General features: G+C 43.5%; 1 protein-coding gene across 2 annotated transcripts in view; it reads left to right on the top strand.

Annotated features, from left to right (window-relative positions):
• GABRA2 (gamma-aminobutyric acid type A receptor subunit alpha2) overlaps window positions 1-21,789 on the top strand; it is a 1,382,295-nt gene that overhangs the window by 453,125 nt on the left and 907,381 nt on the right. The gene's annotated exons all lie outside the window — the stretch shown is intronic.

Raw genomic sequence — 21,789 nt, 5'->3', positions numbered from 1 at the left:
AGGCCTTATCCCAAAGGACAGAAGGGTGGGAAGATGTGGTTCCATAAATCCCAAGGAGTCACGCCAGATTCACGTGGTCAGTTTACCCCTAGAGGCAGAGGGGGTAACAACAACAGACGCTCTAGAGGCAGAGGGGTCCAAGAACCAGGGAAACAGGGAGCCTCTCTCTGACAAGCCCTTTCAGCATCCCTGAGGTGTTGCCCGGCTGTCCCTCCTTGGAGGCAGTCGGGGGAAGATTATCACTGTACCCAGAAGCCTGGCATTCCCTCACTCAAGACAGATGGGTACAGTCGATCATATCCAAGGGTTACATAATTCCTTTCGAGGAAAGTCCCTTCCCTCAAGTTCCCTTCCAGATGTACCACCCGGTCTAAGGGAGATTGCAGAGTCAGAAATCGCAAAACTACTGCAAAAAGAGCCATTCAGCCAGTTACAATAGACCATTCAGAGCCGGAATCTACTCAAGGTTCTTTTGGTCCCCAAAAAGACGGGAGACTGGAGACCAATATTGGATCTCAGCAGACTCAACAAGTCTGTCAGGAAGACAAGATTCCGAATGGTCACTCTTCAGTCAATTCTGCCCTTCTTACAGAAGGACAACTGGATGTGCTCAATAGATCTTCAGGATGCGTACTATCACATCAAAATTCACAGACGCTCCAGGAGATTTCTCCGCTTCGGCTGGGGTCCAGTCATTTCCAGTTCAGAGCCCTGCCCTTTGGTCTCACTACAGCCCCCAGAGTGTTCACCAAATGCATGGCAGTGGTCACGGCTCACCTGAGACGTCAAGGATTCCAGGTGTTTCCGTATCTCGACGACTGGCTCCTGTCAGCCACCACCAGGCATCAGCTTATACAAGCCAGGGATTACACAATAGACCTTTGTTCTCATTTGGGCATCTCAATCAACTTCGAAAAGTCATCCTCATCGCCCTGCCAGTCTATTACCTTCATAGGCGCAAACTTAAACACTGTTTGGATGTCAGCTACCCTTACAGAACAAAGAGTTTCAGACATTCAGACTCATGTCAGGATCATTCTGGCCAGCAAGAAAATACAGGCCAGAATGGTTCTAAACGTATTAGGTCTCATGGCTGCGCCCATTACTCTTCTTCCCTGGCTCGATTCTACATGCGCCTTCTTCAGTGGATGCTGTTCACACAGTGGTCATACCAGCAACTTCCAATGCGTCACCAGATTCTGGTGACACAGACATGCAAAGAGCATCTTGCTTGGTGGATCACATCGTCTCAGGTTCACCAAGGCAGGTACTTTGTACCTCCATCCCCGATAGCCACTGTCACCACGGATGCCTCCCTGATCGGGTGGGGGGGTCATTATCAGGGCAGGATGGTTCATGGGACGTGGCAACCGCTCGAATACCATCTGCACATAAATGTCCTAGAGATGAGAGCAGTGCTTTTAACGTTGCAAGCCCTCAACGACTTTCTTCCCGTAGGGACAATTGCAGTCCACACAGACAACATGTCTGTAGTTTGGTATATCAACAAACAGGGCGGAACCAAGTCCTACCCCTTGTGTCGAAGCGCTCAGACTTTGGCAATGGGCGATCTCCTCTCATCGGTTTCTGGTAGCAACGCATATCCCTGGGAAAACCAACATTATAGCGGACAGATTGAGCAGAGCTATACTCATGCCTCACGAGTGGTCTCTCAAGCAATCTATAGCGGAAGAGATTTTTCTGGAATGGGGTCGCCCATGTTGCGATCTTTTTGCTACTCCCCAAAACAGCAAATGTCCAGACTTCTTCAGCCTCTTCCCTCTATCAGGCCATCCCCAGAGACGCTCTGACCCAGGATTGGCCCCAGGGACTTCTTTATGCCTTCCTCCATTTCCTCTGATCCCTCAGGTGATCCAGAAAGCTACCGCTTTGAGAGCCAAATTGATTCTCATTGCCCCTTACTGGCCTCGACAAGTTTGGTTCCGTTCCTCCATCATCACCTTTTGGTGCAGCCGTGGCATCTGGACCCAGTGCCAGATCTTCTGATTCACCAATCGGGTCAGCTGCACCGGTCAATCCCTTCTCTCAACCTCACAGCATGGTTGCTCCACTTCCTTCCTTAGCCAGGCTTCCTTTGATCTCTAACCCAGTTAGAGACATCATAGTAGCTTCACTAAAATCCTCTACCAGGAGGATTTACACAAGCAAATGGAACGTTTCTCTTATTGGGCTAAGGCCCAAAATATTGATCCTTTTACTGCCCCTGTTCAGGCAGTTCTGGACTTCTTAGCAGAGATTTTTCATGCAGGCTCCTCTTCTTCCACAGTCAGAGTTCAATTGGCTGCTATTTCCAATTTTCATGTCGGGATAGCAGATCATAATATTATGTCCCATAGGCTCTGCAGGGCCTTCTTGAAAGGAATTTTCCTACTAAAACCTCCAATCAGGAATCCTCCTCCTCAGTGGGATCTAAATTTAGTGCTGACATCCTTGATTCTTCCCCCCTTCGAGCCAGCTGTTTCTTGTTTCCTGAAATATCTTTCTTGGAAAACGTTATTCCTAGTGGCTATTACATCTGCCAGGAGGGTGTCTGAACTTCATGCTCTTTCGGTTCGACCCCCCTATTTGGTTTTTCACAAAGACAGAGTATCTTTGAGAACTAACCCAACCTTTTTACCTAAGGTCGCTTCAAAGAACAATTTGAATCAATCCATTGATCTCCCGGTATTTTTCCCTAACTATTCAGATAGAGCTGAACAAAAGCTACATTATCTTGATGTCCACCGTCAACTTAGATATTATTTGGACAGAACAAAAAAATTTAGAAAATCTGATCAACTTTTTGTTTCCTATGCGGATAATAAAAAAGGCCTTCCTGTTTCTAAAGTGACTTTGTCCAGATGGCTTTCTTCGGTCATCTCTGAAATTTATACGCTCAGGGGAAAACAGCTGTGCTCAAAACCTAAAGCACATTCAACTAGGAGCTTAGCTACTTCTACAGCTTTTCAAGCTAGACTTCCTTTGGACACTATTTGTGCAGCGGCCACTTGGGCTACTCCTCACACTTGTTTCCCATTACAAATTGGACTTGGCCTCCAGGGACAGAGCCAGTTTTGGCTCTACAGTCCTCAAGAGTTTGTTCCATTGAGCCACCCAGGATAGAGGTGCTAGGGACGCGGTCCCATCAAGCAAGAATGAAGGCGAGATTGACAACTTAACATTAAGAAGTTATGTACCTACCATAACGTTCCATGTTAGTTGTCTTCTCTCGCCTTCTTTCTTGCGACCCTCCCTCCTTCCCCCTGGCCTGGACAGACCTTGTATAAGAAACTGTTATGCTATAGACCATTCAGACCTGGTCCTTTTTCCATCTGTAAGTTTCTTTCTTCCTTTGGGAAGTATTTTATGCTTGGTGCTATTGCCCTTTGTCAGCAAACGAGATCTGGGTACTTACCGCCTTGCATCATGGGATATGGGGCTGCCTCGAGCTGGTAAAAGTGACTCTCGAGCTTAGCAAGTGCCGAGTCAGAGCCGAGGGATCGGCTCCGAGCCCATCAAGCAAGAAAGAAGGCGAGAGAAGACAACTAACATGGAACGTTATGGTAGGTACATAACTTCTTATTTTGCAATATGCCATGTTCGTTTTTGAAAAAAAATTGAAAAACTAGGCCTCAGTGTTACCTTTATTCTTTTCATGCAACCCAAGCATATTAAAAGGAAGTAAACCTAATGAACAATAGCACTTCCTGTAACTTCAGAATACAACTGTGTGTCGTTTTATTTCTAATAAATTTAAATGTATAAATGGGATTCATGTAGATGCTCATCGTGTTACACTGCTGCAGTCATTACACTTGGGTTATCCTGCCATCAAGTGGTTCCCCAGTCGGCCTGAGTTCCAAAGTCTTGGTCCAGCATTGGTTGCTGTCGCCTCCACCCTAACGTCAGTGCGACAGGGGTATATAAGATGCAGCCGACGTCATTTTCTTCAGTCTTTCTTGCCGCGCGGTGCCCGAAGCAAAAGCAGTTCGCAAGTGCCGGTCGGCCTTCTCCTGAGATTTTCATTCTGAATTCAGAACCGAAGTCTTCTACAAAGCTAAGTACCCCGTTGGGGAAACTTTTTCTTGCCTCAGAACGATGTCAGTAAAAGTTAATAACTGTATTTCTTGTGGGAAGCAAATACCTCATAAGGATTTCCATTCCTATTGTATCCCATGCCTAGGCCCAGACCACGACGTCACTGGTTGTCGGTTTTGTGCTAGGTTTAACAAGCGCACTATTAAACGTCGGTTTGATTTTGCCCGACACTATTTTGGTAGAAAATTCAATTATACCATGCCGTCGGAACTTCCGACGACCGGAATCCACAAAAAGCACAAAGACAAGGATAGGCATCCCAGGCCCAAAACTAACGACGAAGACTCTTCTAGGCCAGTCGCCGGTTCTCCGGTTTTCAGCAAGGGGCCTTCGCAGCCCCTGATGACCACTTCTGTAGAGCCACAGGCCACCTCTGACTCCCACGTGAAGATGGATGGGCCTTCGGACACACAAGTTATTCAGCCTACCGAGACTAACCTTTCAGAGGGATCCGGAGTAGCTGAGCAACCCACAGCTTCAGAGGGTGTCTTCAGACCTACTCAGTTAAGCATTAAACCCTCAGCTAAGTCTAAGCCTCCTTTAAAATCAAAGAAACAAATACAGCACTCTCCAGGGCAGGCCTCCATGCATAAGAAACAAATGCTCAAAATGGCCGAAGACCTAATCACTCTGATCAGGGGGTCCCATCCCCCTCCTGATAAAAGGCCTACACAGGATGCAGACTATGACTCATCCGACCAGGTGTCCATCTCTTCTGATTCATCCTCAGAACTAGGATACTCTTTACCCCCTTATGAGGATTCTGATGCTGAGGAATCATTTCCATCAGCCTCACCACCTGAGGACTACTCCTTTGGGGAAACCCTACATACCATGAGGGAGCATTTCCACTGGGAAGGCCAGGATTATTCAGAATCCAAGAAAAGGCTCTGAGACTTCCTTTTATTACCTCAACACAGACCCCTTGCTATTCTGACAGTGTTAGATATTGTGGATGATGTGTATACTGAATCCAGCTTAAATCCTGATTCTTTACCTCCAGACCCTGTCAAACCTGACAGATACTACAGAGTCTTTGACTCACATAAATTTATGTATAAAAGCCCTGTAGCTGACCCAGAAACTATTTCTCAGGGACCCAAAGGAGTTAAGGCCTCATCAGCCAAAAATCCAGTTCCCTCTGCCAGAGATTCCAGAGCATTAGACAGATGGGGAAAGAAAGTATATACTTATGCAATTTAGCAATGAGAGCCTTAAATTTCCAGTTTCACATGCTAAAATATCAGCAATTTTTATTGTCTCAGTTAAAACAAAAAATGCTTCCAGAATCAGATCCTCCTAATTTTAAAGAAATGCAGGATTTATTGCATGCAGCTGAACAAGTGGGAAAGCATACTTTGCAATGTGGTTTTGATTCTCTAGAGGCCTCCTGCAAAGCAGCAGTTACAGGCTTTGTCATTAGAAGACATGATTGGTTAAAAGAACATACGTTACCAGATCATGTTAAAGCAAAATTATTGGATGCACCTTTGCAGCAGGATGTGTTATTTGGAGTTAAGGCAGAGGAGGTATTAAAGAAAATGGAGGATAAGGCAAAATCTATGCAAACGGTGAAGGATTTCTTACAGGTTCAGCCTCCTAGATTTAGCAGAAACTGGCCAACTAAGAACTGGTCCTTTCCAATTACAGACAGACCTCAAAGGGGAAGATACAGACGTCCAAGAGGTAGAGGTCATAAACAAGGTCCTTATAGGCCTTGACAATGGGTTGCATCAGGCCAGAAAGAAGGGGAAGACAGGCCCCAACCATATTAAAAACAGCTCTAATGACTTCCCACTACAGCTGCCAAACAAATCCCTCTTGCCAGCCCCCTTGGGAGGAAAACTGGCACTCTTCTACCACAATTGGCAAATGATCACCAAAGACAAATGGGTTCTCAACATTGTATTTCAAGGTTACAGGTTCCACTTTCGCACTCTGCCAAGGTTAAACGGAATGCCAAATTTGCCCCAAATCAATGGGCAGAGGCTCAAAAACAAATTACAGCACTCATGGATATGAGAGCTATTCAAAAGGTACCATCACAGGAGTAAGGACAAGGATTTTACTCAAGACTCTTTCTTAACTGGATGTTCCGAAATTCAAAATGTTGACACTACAGCAGCTTCTTCCCATGCTGGGCAAGAAAGCTTGGTTCGCGACTTTGGACCTCAAGGAGGCATACCTGCATGTTCCTATCAGATAAAACTGCAGAAGATACCTCAGATTCATAGCTGGTTCAATGCACTACCAATCTCTGCACTGCTCTTTGACTTATCTACTGCGCCCAGGGTCTTCACAAAGTGCCTGGCACCAGTAATTGCATTTTTGCAGACAGAAAGGAATTCAAATTTATCCGTACCTGGACGACTGCCTGATTCAAGCAGAGAGCAAGGACATTCTTCTAAAGCATCTGGCATTTGTAAAAAATTTAAGTTGCCTGGGGTACACAGTAAATGAAAATAAATCAAAATTAGTGCCCTCACAAGAGATTATATTCCTGGGTGCCAGCTTGAACACAACGACCCAGATGGCTTATCTCATGCCAGACAAGCAAAGACAACTGACTCAATACTTTCAATTGATGGCAACAAAGACCCAACTTCCTGCAAGAAAAATTCTGCAGGCCTTGGGTTACATGGCATCCTGCATACTACTAATTCCATATGCCAGACTGCATATGAGGAAACTACAATGGTACCTAAAGAATGTATGGTCTCAACACTGTCAAAGTTTGGAAACAGTTATACCACTAATCCCTTGCCTTCAACAGGAGTTTCAATGGTGGTCTCAAGCTTGTCACCTCAACAAGGGACAGCCTTTTACACAACCCACAGCCAGGCAAACACTGACAACAGATGCATCGGATTACACCTGGGGAGCACACATGGCAGGCAAATGTATTCAGAGCATGTGGCCCGCAGAACAAAGGCATCTTCACATCAATCAAAAAGAGATGCTAGCTGTACAAAATGCCCTTATAGCTTTCAAGGACCTGCTGCATCCAGGACAACTACTGCTAAAGACAGACAACACCACAGTTATGTGGTACATAAACAAGCAAGGGGGCACTCACTCCTACCCCCTGTGCAGACGAGCCATGACCTTGTGGAACACAGCTCTAGACTACCAAGTTCATCTGCAAGCACAATTCTTGCCAGGAGAGAAAAACACACTGGCAGACGACTTAAGCAGAAACATCATGGATCCCCACGAATGGGAATTGAATTCACAAATATTCAGAATGATAACACAGAAATGGTAGAGCCCGGACATAGATCTGTTTGCATCCCCAATAAACTGCCAGCTACAAAAATTCTGCACAAGGAGTTACCATCCACAAGCATGGAAAGCGGATGCCCTCTCATTCAGCTGGAAGAACCTACAAGTATACGTTTTCCCACCACTACCTCTCCTGCCAAAGGTTCTCATAAAAGCCAGGCAAGAAGAGCCAAAGATGATTCTGATTGCACCAGACTGGCCATGCCAGCACTGGTACCCAATCTTAAGGAGCTTAGCACAAGAACCACCCTGGATTTTGCCTCAAATCCCACATCTGCTAACTCAGCACAACAATCAAATACTACACAGCCAGCTAAAGACCTTAAACCTAGCTGCATGGAAGATTCCTTAGTCAAGCAAGCAATGCCTCTCTCCAAAGCTATTATGGATGTCATTCTGGAGGCCAGAAGGCCTAGTACCAGGAAAGCCTATTCGGAAAAAATGGAAGAGATTATGTGCCTGGAACCAAGCTCACAGCCTTGACCCTCTTGTCCCGAACATTCCTCAGGTTCTACAATACTTAACTGAGATGCTGGACAAAGGCCTCTCCTTCTCATCCATCAAGATCCACGCTTCTGCCATCTCTGCTCATTACAACACGGATCCACCAATTTTTTTCTAATCCTCTGTTAAAACAGTACCTCAGAGGGGCTAAAAACATAAGACCACCCCGTAGAGCACCTACTCCAACTTGGGACCTCAACTTTGTTTTGGAAAAACTAACTTTGCCTCCTTTTGAGCCAGCTAACACAGCAGAATTAAAATATATCTCTTGGAAAACTGCTCTGCTCCTGGCAGTTACATCACATGAAGAGTCTCAGAATTACAGGCACTAATGGCAGTGGAACCTTTCCTCATTTTCCACCAGGACAGGGTGTCTTTAAGAACTAACCCTACGTTTATGCCAAAGGTGATATCCAGTGTGGCTCTAAACCAAACTATTCACCTGCCAACTTTTTATCCTAAACCACAGAATAAAGGGGATAGACTACTGCACTCTTTGGACATTCACAGGCAGTTATGCTTCTACTTGGACAAAACCAAAGCTTTCAGAAAATCTGAGCAATTATTGGTAGCATATGCTGCAGGAGCAGAGGGAAAAGCCATTTCAAAACAGACTATTTCAAAATGGATAGGACATTGTATATGTTTCTGCTACACATACCATGGAAAATCTGTACCTAGCAGCATTAGATCTCACTCCACCAGGGCAACAGCCACTTCAACTGGCTTCCTCAGGGGAGTACCTACCAAGGATATTTTGGAAACAGCAACTTGGAGTTCTGTACATACCTTCACCAAGCATTACCATCTGCCTCTCTACTCTAAATCCAGAGCTGGCTTCACCACTGCAGTGCTGCATGGCCTTATAGCCACCCCTAATGCCTTATAGAACCAGCCACCCTACCTCAGCTTTGGGATTCTACCCAAGTGTAATGACTGCAGCAGTGTAACACGATGAACATAGTACAGTTTTGTACCTACCAAAAATGTAGATGTTTGAATGTATACACTGCTGCAGTCCAGGTTACCCTCCCTCCTTCCCCACTTACTGGCTGGTATGTACCTATGTCTTCTACCCCTACTACCTGTGGGGAGTATTTGCTGGTAGCTGTAAGTTGTTTTTTGCTTTTCTTATGTATGATTTATTAGCAATTGGAATTGCCTACCTATTTAGAGGCACCTGACACCTGGGGCAAGAAAAACTGAAGAAAATGGCGTCGGCTGCATCTTATATACCCCTGTCGCACTGACGTCGGGGAGGAGGCGACAGCAACCGACGCCGGACCGAGACTTTGGAACTCAGGCCAACTGGGGAACCGCCTGACGGCTGGATAACCGCCTGATGGCAGGATAACCCAAGTGTAATGACTGCGGCAGTGTATACACTCAAACATCTACATTTGTGGTAGGTACAAAACTGTACTTTTTATCACTGCTGAATGGATATATCATTGGTAAGCATAATTAATGTACTATGAAACATCAATAAATCTAAATTCTTTTATGATTCCTATACTGAGAACATATTTAAAAAAATCACCTGTTACTTTTCATCAATATGGTCATTGTATGAGTCTGATCTTAAAAATCCATCAGTATTGCAGAATGTTTAAATAGCAATAATATGTATCATTTTTTAAAAACTGTAGTATACACAATGCATATGTTGCCTAACTGTTCATTCATGTAACAAAATATAGTGCTTGTCTAGCAAGCAATGAAGATATCTTTCATATTTTTTGAGAATGTCCCAAATCCAAATATTTATGGGCATCATTACAAGACAAGCTCAAGAAGTCAAACATTTAAAAATGATGTACCTCTTTATGAACCTCTGTGGACACTTCAAGTTGTTGCATGTACCTGGTCAGGTACATACTGAAGGGGGTTTTACTTAATGATTGATCTGATGAGGGCCAAGGACAGAGGAGCAATGTCTTCCTTGGACTTAGATGCCATACCCTTACATATATGTTGTGCAACATAGAATGATTTCCTTACCATGACAGATGGTCAAAGGCCACATTACTGTCTACATGCATTTCCAAATTCCTGATCACTGCATCAATGTGGTAGTCTCCAGGGCTAGCCATCTGACCAAAAGGATACTGTTATTTATTTCTTGGCATTGAGGTTTAAAATGTGGCAGTGGCAACAGTTATTGGTCAGTGTCAGGCATTCATCAGAAGTGTTTGTATCTTTGGGGGATTCGGTGGCTGTGCCTAGTTTGCAATCATCTGCAAACCTGGTCAGCCAAATGCCTTTGATGTTGGGCTTGACTTCAGAGAAGTAGATGCCAAAAAAGAGCAGCCCCAACACTGCGCCTTTAGGAACGCTGCTTATGACTGGCCTTTTTATAAAGGTAGATTTCCCTATACTAAACTTTTGGGTCCTGTCCTTGAGCCATCTGTTATCCAGCAGGTGACACTGAAATTTATACTTAATTTTGTGGTTTGTCTATGATACCTGAGTAGGGTATTGTGTGAAATGCTTTGGTCAGGTCAAAATAGGCAGCATGCACCATTTTGCCTTTGTCCATTCCTTTTTGACATTCTGAAAGAAGTCTACCAACTTGATTAGGCATGACCTGTCCTTGATTAAACCAAATTGGGCTGGATCCAGTGTGTGAAGGTCTTCTATGGCATTGTTTATAATTCCCATGAAAGTTTCTTCCATGGCTTTGCATATGAGACTAGTCAGACTTATGGGTCTATAGTTACTTGGATCCCCGAAACTTTTCAAAGAAGTGCACACTTTGATTTTTGTGCTTTTGAGTGCAGATGTTTGTAATATGATCAACAGTACTGTTTTAGAATAGAAAAATGAGAAATAAAGAGGTGTCTTCCATATATATATATATCTGTCTGTCTATCTATGTGTCTGTACCAGTCTTTATTTCTGTCTACCCAATAACATCTCATTTGATGACTTAGTAGACAGGCTGATGTGAAAATGTATCCTCCGTCTCCATGTCTTCCGTTTTATCGATAGTGAGATAGGGAACTGGAAACATAAAAGAGGAAGATACTATTCTGTAAGGGCCTAGTATGTGGAGTGTGGCTGGCATTAGTGGCTGAATATATTGCCTGGATAAACTGTAGGGTAATCAGATTAATTACTCACCCCCCTCATTCTTTTCCTAGTACCTTATCCAACACCCCCTTTCACTTGTTTGCTTATGTACTATGGAAAACATTGTTTCAAGGACTTCACATAGTTTCTAAATGTTTTCAGAAAGTGAATACACTTTTATAAAGATGCTAACTGCATTCAGTAGCCCAAATCCCTCTCTCTCAAATTCAGACAAAATAGATATAAAATATCTTACACAGAATCATGAAAAATAAGTCTGAATTTGTCATGCAACCAGTCAGGCATAAAAGGTGATTTATGACTAGTACAACATAATATATGTCGCCGATTCCTTTTGCAACAGAGCATTTCATTTGCTGTTATACCTGTTGGTCTGCTACTCATATAAGGCTGCACACTACCTAAGTGCTGAACTGGTCTCTGGATGTTGCCATCAAGACTGGACTTTGGTTGTTGTCGATGTATGCAGCCTGTAAACTCCACTTATATGGACAAATGTGGATGTCATGCAATTCACTATGTTTCTGGTTTGTGGCTCTTTGCCCTTTGTGTATAAGGCAAAGGTAACTGGAAGGACAACCTAATGGTGACATTGTGATTTTGCAATATGGCATTTGTAGTGCTCTTTGGGGTAACTGCTATCACTTTGCTTTGTTTTCAGTGTCAGGCTCTAAAACTACACCTATGGAGACTTTTTGGTTATTTCCAGATATCATTAAAATTTGTGAACCCTTGCCTTGGAACAGATTATAGGTAATGTTACTGATGTGCACTGTACTTTACATACCTGCAACTTATCTTTGCATATATTTATTATAGCTAAACTGTGTAGCTCTATATATGTTTTATATGTGTGGGAAGGCAGCCTGCAATATTTGGATTGCCGTTCCTGTACCATATTGCATATTCTATGTAGAGCTGATGTCTGTGTATACTGTGGGGGGCAACTAAGATAGGCCAGAAAATCACTGGCATCTGTGGCACACTAGGTCCCTCCCCCACATGCTGTCTATGAAGACTACCCCTGTATACATGTGCCATAGCTACTCCAGTTTTATATGTTCTTATCTTTCCCTTCAACTGGTTTGGGGAATCAGTGGAGTGCCTCTGTGTCCATACCATATGTGTGGCACATCTTTGTTCCTATCCCAGTTCCAACCAATATTTATCTACATTCATATGCTCAACGTATGTGTGTGTGTGTGTGTGTGTGTGTGTGTGCGTGTGTGCGCGTGTGCGCGTGTGCGTGTGTGCGTGTGTGCGTGTGCGTGTGTGTGTGTGTGTGTGTGTGTCTGTTTAGACTATTTTCACCATCAGTTACAAGCCTACATTTATGTCTCTTGCTTTGATAGGTGTCATCACTTCAGCCAAATGGGTGGGTGGCAGAGGATGGGACAACTTCAGCCAAACAGAAAATTGCATTCTGTTATAGGTTCTCAGGAGCTAGAGGAGGCACTTTTGCACAAAGGGAAGGTGCTTATCAGTTGGTATGGAACTGTGTGGGAAACAGTGTATCCAGTGTCGTCTATTTTCATTCAGTTCAACATATGGGTTGTCAGATCCAAAAGGATCTACTCTCGGCACCATCTTGAAAGCTTTCACAATACCAGGGCTCTGACTCCTCCTCTACCCATAATTCCCTGCTCTCCACTCCAATCCCTCGGATCTTGTTTGTTGCCAGAAGCTAATAGACTTGTGTATGAGGGCTGTTCATTGGATTTCGATATCCTTTTCATCTAAGCTGCAGTTTCTCCCCCTCCACACACACACTGAGAGCATTGCTGTCTAGTGCAGAGCTTTGTAGAGTGTGTCCTGTATGGTTTACCGACTTATTTTTTCAGATAGGATTGTTTATAGCATAGCAAGTTAACATTAGATAGACTGTGTGTTATTTATAGGCTTTACAGAAAGTTATCATTAGTATTGTTAGTCTTTTAGGTTTAGTAGTTTTTGGTATGCTATTATTAATAATATGGTTTCTGTATATTTATCATAAAGAGTTTTGGTATGTTTTCACTGTGTTTTTTTCAAGTTAATAGCTAGTGTTTTAGAATTTGTAGTAGTTATCCATTGGGCAATGGCGGAGTCTCAAAGCTTCAAAAAAATGCAGTCAGTGTAGGCACAAGTTGCCCCAACTAGACTCACACCTTATATGTGTTTACTGTTTGGGTACTGTAATTTAGTTATAGACTGCCAGGCATGTAAAGCTTTTAGTTCATGAGCTGTACAAGCAAGGCGGGAAACACTAATGGTTAAAGGATTACTTCCCCCAAAGACAGGGGCAGCCTGTTCAGCTAGATGATCTTCTATATCTCTGTAAAAAAAGTGACAAGTTTAATTTGAAGATGAGGGCAGATTGAAAAAACCCTCAGAGTCTGACATTGAAAAAAGGAAATCTACTTTGGAAAAAAAACAGTTATTACCTAAAACCTGTCACTGGATCTTACAGTTTTGGTCAGCCCCAACCTAAAACAGCAGGTACATCATAGCCGACAGTCTACTGGTGCCGATCCATATCTCCTTGGGCCCAAATCTCACCGTAACCAGTTAGCCCAAGATTGCACTTCATGAACCTGCAGGAAAAGTGCTATTCCCAGCTCTCTTCAGTGGTATCATCCACTTGATGCTCTCTGAGCATCACAGAACAAGATTTCAATAGGATGATGCAGAAGTTCCTTGAGACACAAATTCAGCTTAGGTACTCTTGGTGCCATCCCTGGTGGGCACATCAAGTATCAACCCAACTCACTCTCCACATATTTCTCCTGGATCATTTCTTCCCATCTTAACACCAGTTCCCCTTGGATGTTCTTTGTGTTTCACTGTTGCAGTCATCACATTTGGGTTATCTGCTTGCAGTAGCCCTCAGTTGGCCTGATTATCAAAGTCTTGGGTCCTGCGTTGGTTGCTGTCTCATCTTCTGTGACGTCAGGTAGTCAGCGGTATAAAGCATGCAGCCAACGCCATTACATCAGTCATTCTTGCCGTGCTGTGCCTGAAGCAGAAGCAATTCGCAAGTGCCGATCTGCTGACTCCTGAAATTTTCGTTTTCAAGTTTCAGAACCAAAGTCTTCAACTAAAGCTAAGTACCCCATTGGGGAAACTTTTTCTTGCTCTAAACCAGTGTTAGTAAAAGTCAGTAAATGTATTTCTTGTGGAAAGCAAATACTTCATAAAGATTTCCATTCGTACTGTATTCCTTACCTAGGCCCTGACCACGACGTACCTCGCTGTCAGTTTTGTGCCTTATTTAAGCAATGAACTATTCAGCGTCGGTATATTTACTTTTCTAAATATTTTGGTACTTGGTTCAGTTATCCAGATATTTCTTCGGTAAGTCATCCAACTACCAACATTCTGAAAAAATGCAAAGATAAAGACAGAGACAGGCCGCCTAGGTCCAAAGCTGCCGATGATTCTTCTCCTAAGCCAGTCGCCAGTTTGACAGTACTCAGTGAGGCGCTTTTGCAGCCCTTGATACCCACTACTTCAGATTTTCAGGCCTCTACTGAGTCCCATTCGGAGTCCAGTATGCCACAAGATGCTTCAATTGTGGAACCTGCGGATGTCTCTACCTTGGATGGGTCCGGAGCTGCTATGCAGGCACTGGCTTCTGAGGGTGTATTCAGGCCTACTGACTTGCATATTAAACAGATGCCATCTTCTTATTCAAGGCCTAAAACTTGAACCATGCCTAGAAAACAGACACCCAGACCGCATGATCAGGCCTCTATGCCTAAAAAACAAATGATAAGAATGGCTGAAGACCTTATTGCTTTAATCAAGGGAAGCCAGCCTTCCCCCTCTAAGAGATCTAGCGCTGAATTTGCTTATGATACTTCTGACCAGGATTCTGAAATTTCTGTTTCCTCTGATGACCAGGATTTACCCTTATCTACCTATGAGGATTCTGATACAGAGGACTCTATTCCCTCTGCTTCCCCCAACCCAGAGGATTTCTCTTTTGGTGAAACCTTGCATACTGTTAGGGAGCATTTTCACTGGGAAAGCCAGGATTATTCTGATTCTAAAAAGAGGCTTAGGGATTTCTTACTCCTTCCCCAACACAAGCTTTTAGCTATTCCTCCTGTACTAGACATTGTTGATGATGTCTTTTCGGAATCTAGCTTGAACCCTGACTCTGTCTTCTGCTCCCAGAAAACCTGATAGATATTACAGGGTTTCTGACTCTCACAAGTTCCTTTTTAAAAATCCTACTGCGGATCCTGAGACCATTTCACAGGGACCCAAGGGCATTAAGGCTACTACTGCCAAAAATCCTACCCCCTCTGATAGAGACTCCAGGGCGCTGGATAGATGGGGTAAGAAGGTATACACTTCTGCAACTTTGGCCATTAGGGCCTTAAACTGCCAGTTTCATATACTAAAGTATCAACAGCATATTACTGGATTGCTTAAACAGAAAATTATGTTGATTCCTGACTCTGCTGAAAATAAGGATTTACAGGATTTAATGCATTCTGCTGAACAAGTTGGAAAACACTTTGCAATGTGGTTTTGATTTACTAGAGACATCTTGCAGGGCTGCTGTCACTGGGTCTGTACTTAGAAGGGATGCTTGGCTTAAAGAGCAATCTTTGCCAGATCATGTTAAAGCTAAATTACTTGATGGTCCCTTAAATCATGACTGCCTGTTTGGCAACAAAGCAGAAGTTCTTAAACAGATGGAGGAAAAAGCTAAATCTATGCAAACTGTTAAAGATTTCCTACAAGTACATCCTCCAAGATTTAGTAGGCATTGGCCCTCTAAGATTTTGTCCTTTCCTGCCTCTTCCAGGCCTTCTCAATCCAAACCCAGACCCAGCAGAACACCCAGGCTTCAGTCCCAGGGTACACACAGGACTAAGCAGTGGGGGGGCTCCCACTTCCAAATCAGGGAGTAGTAAGACTCCCCCTTGTGGTAAACTGTCTCAGTGACTTAACTTTAAAACTTCCAAGCACTTCTCAACTGACTGCTCCTTTAGGGGGAAAGACTGCTCTGAAGGCAAAAAACTGGGAACTCATTACCCAGGACAAATGGGTTTTAAATATAGTTTCCCCAAGGATACAGATTTCACTTCCGCATGTTATCAACCCAAAACGGTTGGCCAGATCTACCCCAAATCAGTGGGCAGAGGCTCAACAGCAAGTACTCTCTCTCAAGCATAAAGTTTATTCAAACTGCACCAGAAGAGGAAAAGGGACAAGGTTTCTACTCAAGACTTTTCTTGGTACCCAGAAAAGACAACTCATGGTGTCCTATCCTGGACCTGTCTATCTTAAACACCTTTTTGGTGACTCCAAAATTCAAGATGCTAACTCTTCACGAGTTGCTTCCTATGGTAGGCAAAGATGCCTGGTTGGCAACACTCTATTTAATGGAAGCCTACCTGCACATTCCAATCAGGGAGTCTTGCAGAAGATACCTACACTTCAAAGCAGGCTACATGCACTATCTGCCCTTTGGCTTATCTACTGCACCCAGGGTATTCACAAAGTGCCTAGCTCCAGTCATTGCATTTTGCAGGCAAATAAATATTCAAATATACCCATACCTGGACGATTGTCTAATTCAGGCAGAAAGCCAGGACATACTTTTTAATCATCTGGCATTTGTACAAAAGGTGTTAACTTGTCTGAGGTACACCATAAAATGAAAAGAAATCACATTTGGTACCCTGTCAACAAATTATATTCCTGGGAGCAAGCTTGAGCACAACTTCCCAGATGGCTTTCCTCACGCCAGATAAACAAATTAATTTGACAACTTACTTCTAACTAATGGCCACAAAAACCTTGCCAACTGCAAGGCAAATACTGCAAGACTTGGGTTTCATGGCCTCCTGCATTCTACTAATTCCATTTGCAAGACTACATATGAGGAAACTACAATGGTATCTAAAAAGCCTATGATGTCAACATTCTCAGGATCTAGAAGCAATGATTCCTTTCATAACTTACCTATGGTTAGAGTTCCTTTGGTGGGCAGAGGCCTGCCACCACAACAAGGGACTACCATTCACTCTACCCCTGCCACCCAAACCCTAACAACAGATGCATCAGACTATGCATGGGGGGCTCACCTGGCAGGGAAGTGCATTCAGGGCAAATGGAACCCAAGTCAAATGCACCTGCATATCAATCAAAAATAAATGTTAGCTGTACAGAATGCTCTAACAGCCTTCAAGGACCACATTCTTCCAGTGCAATTAATGGTAAAGATGGACAACACCACTGTTATGTGGTACATAAACTAGCAGGGGGTACCCATTCTTACCACCTCTGCAGACTAGCCATGGCTCTGTGGAACACAGCCTTGAGCTACCAAGTGCATCTACAGGCTCGGTTCCTGCCAGGAAAACTAAATACACTGGCAGACGAACTAAGCAGATATCTCATGGACCCACACGAGTGGAAACTGGAACCAAAGACTTTCAACATGTTGATAAACAAATGGGGGAGCCCAGATATAGACCTGTTTGCCTCCCCCCATAACTACCAATTGGACAAATTATGTACAAGTACTCCCCACAAACAAGCTTGGAAAGTAGATGCTCTGTCCTTCAGCTGGAAAAATCTATCAGTTTAAGTCTTTCCTTCTTTGCCTCTCCTCTCCAAAGTACTACTAAAGATCAAACAAGACAAACCAAGGACAATATTGATTGCACTAGACTGGCCATGCCAACACTGGTACCCCCTCTTGTGCAGTGTGTCACTGCTGGCTCCATGGCACCTGCCTCAGACCCCTACCCTATTGTCACAGCAGGAGAACCAAATTCTGCACCCTCAGCTCCAAACCCTGAAGATGGCAGCCTGGCTAATTACCTAATCTCTCCATTACCATCCCTTGGTAAACCAGTGTCGGATGTCATTTTGGGGGCAAGGACGCCTAGTACTAGAAAACCTTGTGCTGAAAAATAGAAAAGATTCTGTGCCTGCAACCAATCTCAAGAGATGGGTACAGCAATGCCCAATTTACCTCAGATTCTTCAGTACTTAACTGAGATGCTTCACAAGGACCTTTTTTCCTCCATCAAAATTCATGCCTCAGCCATTTCTGCTCATTATAATACAAAACCACCCCTCTTCTCTCATCCACTGCTCAAGCAGTTCCTCAGAGGGGCCAAAAACTTAAGACCACCCAGGAGAGCCCCTACTCCAGTCTGGGACCTTAACTTTCTATTGAAAAAACTCAATCTCCCTCCTTTTGAGGCAGCCGCAAGTGCAGATTTAAAATTCCTTTCTTGGAAAATAGCCTTCCTTTTAGCAATCACTTCAGCAAGAAGGGTATCTGAATTACAGGCCCTTATGGCAGTGGAGCCTTTCATCATCTTTCATGCGGACAGGGTGTTCCTCAGGACCAATCCCTCCTTCATGCCCAAGGTGGTATCCAGTGTGGCTCTTAATCAGTCCATTCATTTGCCAACCTTATTTTCTAATCCACAGAATAAAGGGAAACTGATACTGCAATCTTTAGATGTGCACAGGCAACTTAGATTTTACTTAGGACTAAACCTCTAAGGAAATCTGAACAACTGCTGGTGGCATTTGCTGCAGGGGCAGAGGGGAAGGCTATTTCAAAACAAACCATTTCTAAATGGATAGGCCATTGCATTAATTTCTGCTATAAGCACCATGGAAAACCTATCCCACAGGGGATTAGAACCCATTCAAACAGGGCTGCATTTACCTCTACAGCCTTTCTCAGAGGTGTCCCTACCAGGGACATCCTAGAAGCTGCTACCTGGAGTTCTGTACATACTTTCACCAAGCATTACCATTTTCCAATTTTCTCTAAATCCAGAGCTGGCTTTACCACTGCAGTCTTGCAGGGCCATATAGCTGGTCCTAATGCTATCTAAATTCTTCATCCCATCCTTAGCTTTGGGAATCTACCCAAATGTGATGACTGCAACAGTGAAACATGAAGAACACAGTACAGTTGTGTACACTTACAATAAATGTAGATGTTTGACTGTTGCAGTCCTGGTTACCCTCCATTCAGCCCCCTGACTTCTCTTGGCTATACCTCTACTCTCCTTTTCTATGCTTAAAAGCTTTTTGGTGTATTTGATTTTTGTTGGAGGTATAACCCTGTATATATATATATATATATATATATATATATATATATATATATTTAATTGCTTCCCATTAGGGGGTCACCTGACATCTGGGGCAAAAAAACTGATGTAATGGCATTGGCTGCATGCTTTATTCCCCTGACTACCTGACGTCACGGAAGATGAGACAGCAACTGACGCAGGGCCCAAGACTTTGATAATCAGGCCGACTGAGGTCTACCACAAGCAGATAATCCAAGTGTGATGACTGCAACAGTGAATGCACTCAAACATCTACATTTATTGTAAGTGTACACAACTGTACTTTCTGGCTTGTACTGAAGTGTCTTCATTGGCATCAGCATTCTTAATCACTTAGACTCGGGCTACATCTCCCTTCATTTCAACTCTGTGGTTGTTGGTTTGAGAAGGGACTCGGAGAAGTGCTGGTGCCGAGACCTGAGGGGGATGGTCAACACCAAGAGTTTCAGAACATTCACTACCCCTCAGAGCATTAGCACTTGATAGTTTAGATCCAAGGTTTGCTTCGGAATTGAGGTGCATTGGAGCCCAGAAATCTGTTTCTTCATTGGATGGGAGCAGGTTCTCAGAGCCAACTGCAGCTTTTGCCTTTAAGGCCTTTCATAGGGCCCTTGATTTGCCTAAGGAGAAGGCACCTTTAGCTACTTTAGTACCACCCAAACCCCAGGAAGATTCTTCTTCATATCATCCTATCAGACTGGGTCACTTAGAACCACATCAACTCCCATACTGATTCTAAACCCTCTGATTCTCCAGCAGAGTTGATTCATAAGAAACAGATGTGCAAACGGAAGCACATAGTCTGTCACAGAAATCAGATTTGGATGATAGTGAAGGCAAACTACAGATCTGAATGAAGTTGAAGGCTCCACCAGATCCACTTCTGAAGATATCACCTTTGGCAAAATCCTGGAATTGATAAAGCAAAGAGGGGGTGGTCCACCCAAGATCCTTCTCCTCATGAGTCTGTGCTCTTGGAAACTTTTGGTTCTGCTCCATCTTCATCCTGAACAGTACCATCCATCAACCCTGTTGTAGACCTCATGGAACATTGGTCATGAAAGGATCCTAATGTGGTTGCACCTATCCCCATATGAAACAGCTAGGATTCTACAAGCCCCTAAGGACAGGAAATATTAGAGTACAGATCTTCCAGTAAATGTGATGGTGGTAGCAGTAACCACAAAGAAAGAACTTTCCAAAGAAAGTGCCTCTGTTCATCTAGCTAACAGGGAATGCTTCAGCAATCTTTGCTCTTAGGTTACTAAATTACTTGGCCCATGTGACAAGGTTTCAGAGAGGTTTAGTTAAGGCGCTCTCTAAATCACTCTCTGGTAACTTGCCTGCAGATTTCCGAAAGATGGTGGACTCCCAGCTGATCACTCTACAGTTTATTTTCAATGTTGGCATGCATCTGTTATCAAATGCAGCTGATGGTAGTGCCAGATAAGTAGGTATCAGCATCACTATGCACCATCATGCCTGGATGCATCTTTGTGACTTTGCAGAAAGTTTCAAGACATCCTTTATTAATGCGCCATATGATGGTTCAACACTTTTTAGATCCATAGTCAAAAGACATGTTAAGCAGGAGCAAGCAAGATGGGAAGATTCTCTCTGCAGTTGGCATTCTTTTCTCTACCCGTCAAAGATCCTTTTTCAGGAAACAGAGGTCGGGGAAAACGATTTGGTGTCGAAACTCAGAGTCCTTACCACAAGTCTCCTGGTGATAGGCCTCCTCTTGGGTGGAGGGAAAGGTAACTGTAATGGATAGTGATAACAAAACTGGCAGCACTAGTAAAATCACTCTTGTGACAGACTGAGTAAATGAAAAACAGACAAAAGAGTGATGTCATGGCTGCACTATAAGTCTTTAATAACAAGTAGATAAAAACAAGATAAAAATGATGAAATGAGATACGCGCTTTCAGCATGAAGCCTTCTATCTGAAGAATTTCACACTCCATTTTTCTCTCTGTTCTGTAGGGCTGTTTGATGCTATGACTTGCAACATGTCTGCACGTGACTGCTTTCCATGCACTGGCTCTCTATCCATTACAAAACTTGTTTATGAATCCTGCAGTGGTCTTCAGTTAAACTTTTCTTGAATCATCTTTTTTCCTGTAGCCTCTAGGAGGGACTCCCCTTCCACTGTGGGAACTGAATTGTGTTTTAGACCAGCTGAACACGTCTGAACTGGTTCACACAATCAGTTTGAAGTTCGTAACCTTGGTAAATTGTGTCTAGGAGTCATTTCAGAAAATTGGGATTATGAATTACCGAAAAAAGATGTTTCCCATATGGACAGGATGACCTTCTGAATCAGTCCTTCCCATATACTTTTAGGATGTCTAATGTTGTTCTTTGTCAGACATTGCTGCCTTGGATGAATCCAAAACAACCCAACATTTTCTAATAAACGGTTTCCTGTACCTGTCAAGAATGATGAGCTGCTTTAGGAAAACAGACCATTTTCACTTGGCTTGATATCTACTCTGGAGTCTATTAGCTATGAGACTCTTTGTCAAATATCATTACATTCTGTGGTCAATCCTTTTAGCTGCTATTTTTGGAGGGAGTTTCTGTTGTTGAGTTTTATGTGGCAAACTCTGATATTCTAAATTAAATTTCACCAAGCACCACACATCAGACATATTATGCTTTGATTTACTTGCTGTGAGGGGGTTGCAAAAATGATGACCGGGAA

The sequence above is a fragment of the Protopterus annectens genome, chromosome 2.part0 (genome assembly GCF_019279795.1).
Source record: "Protopterus annectens isolate FY-2018-M chromosome 2.part0, PAN1.0, whole genome shotgun sequence".
NCBI lineage: Eukaryota > Metazoa > Chordata > Ceratodontiformes > Protopteridae > Protopterus > Protopterus annectens.
This window is presented reverse-complemented; position numbering and strand designations above follow the sequence as displayed.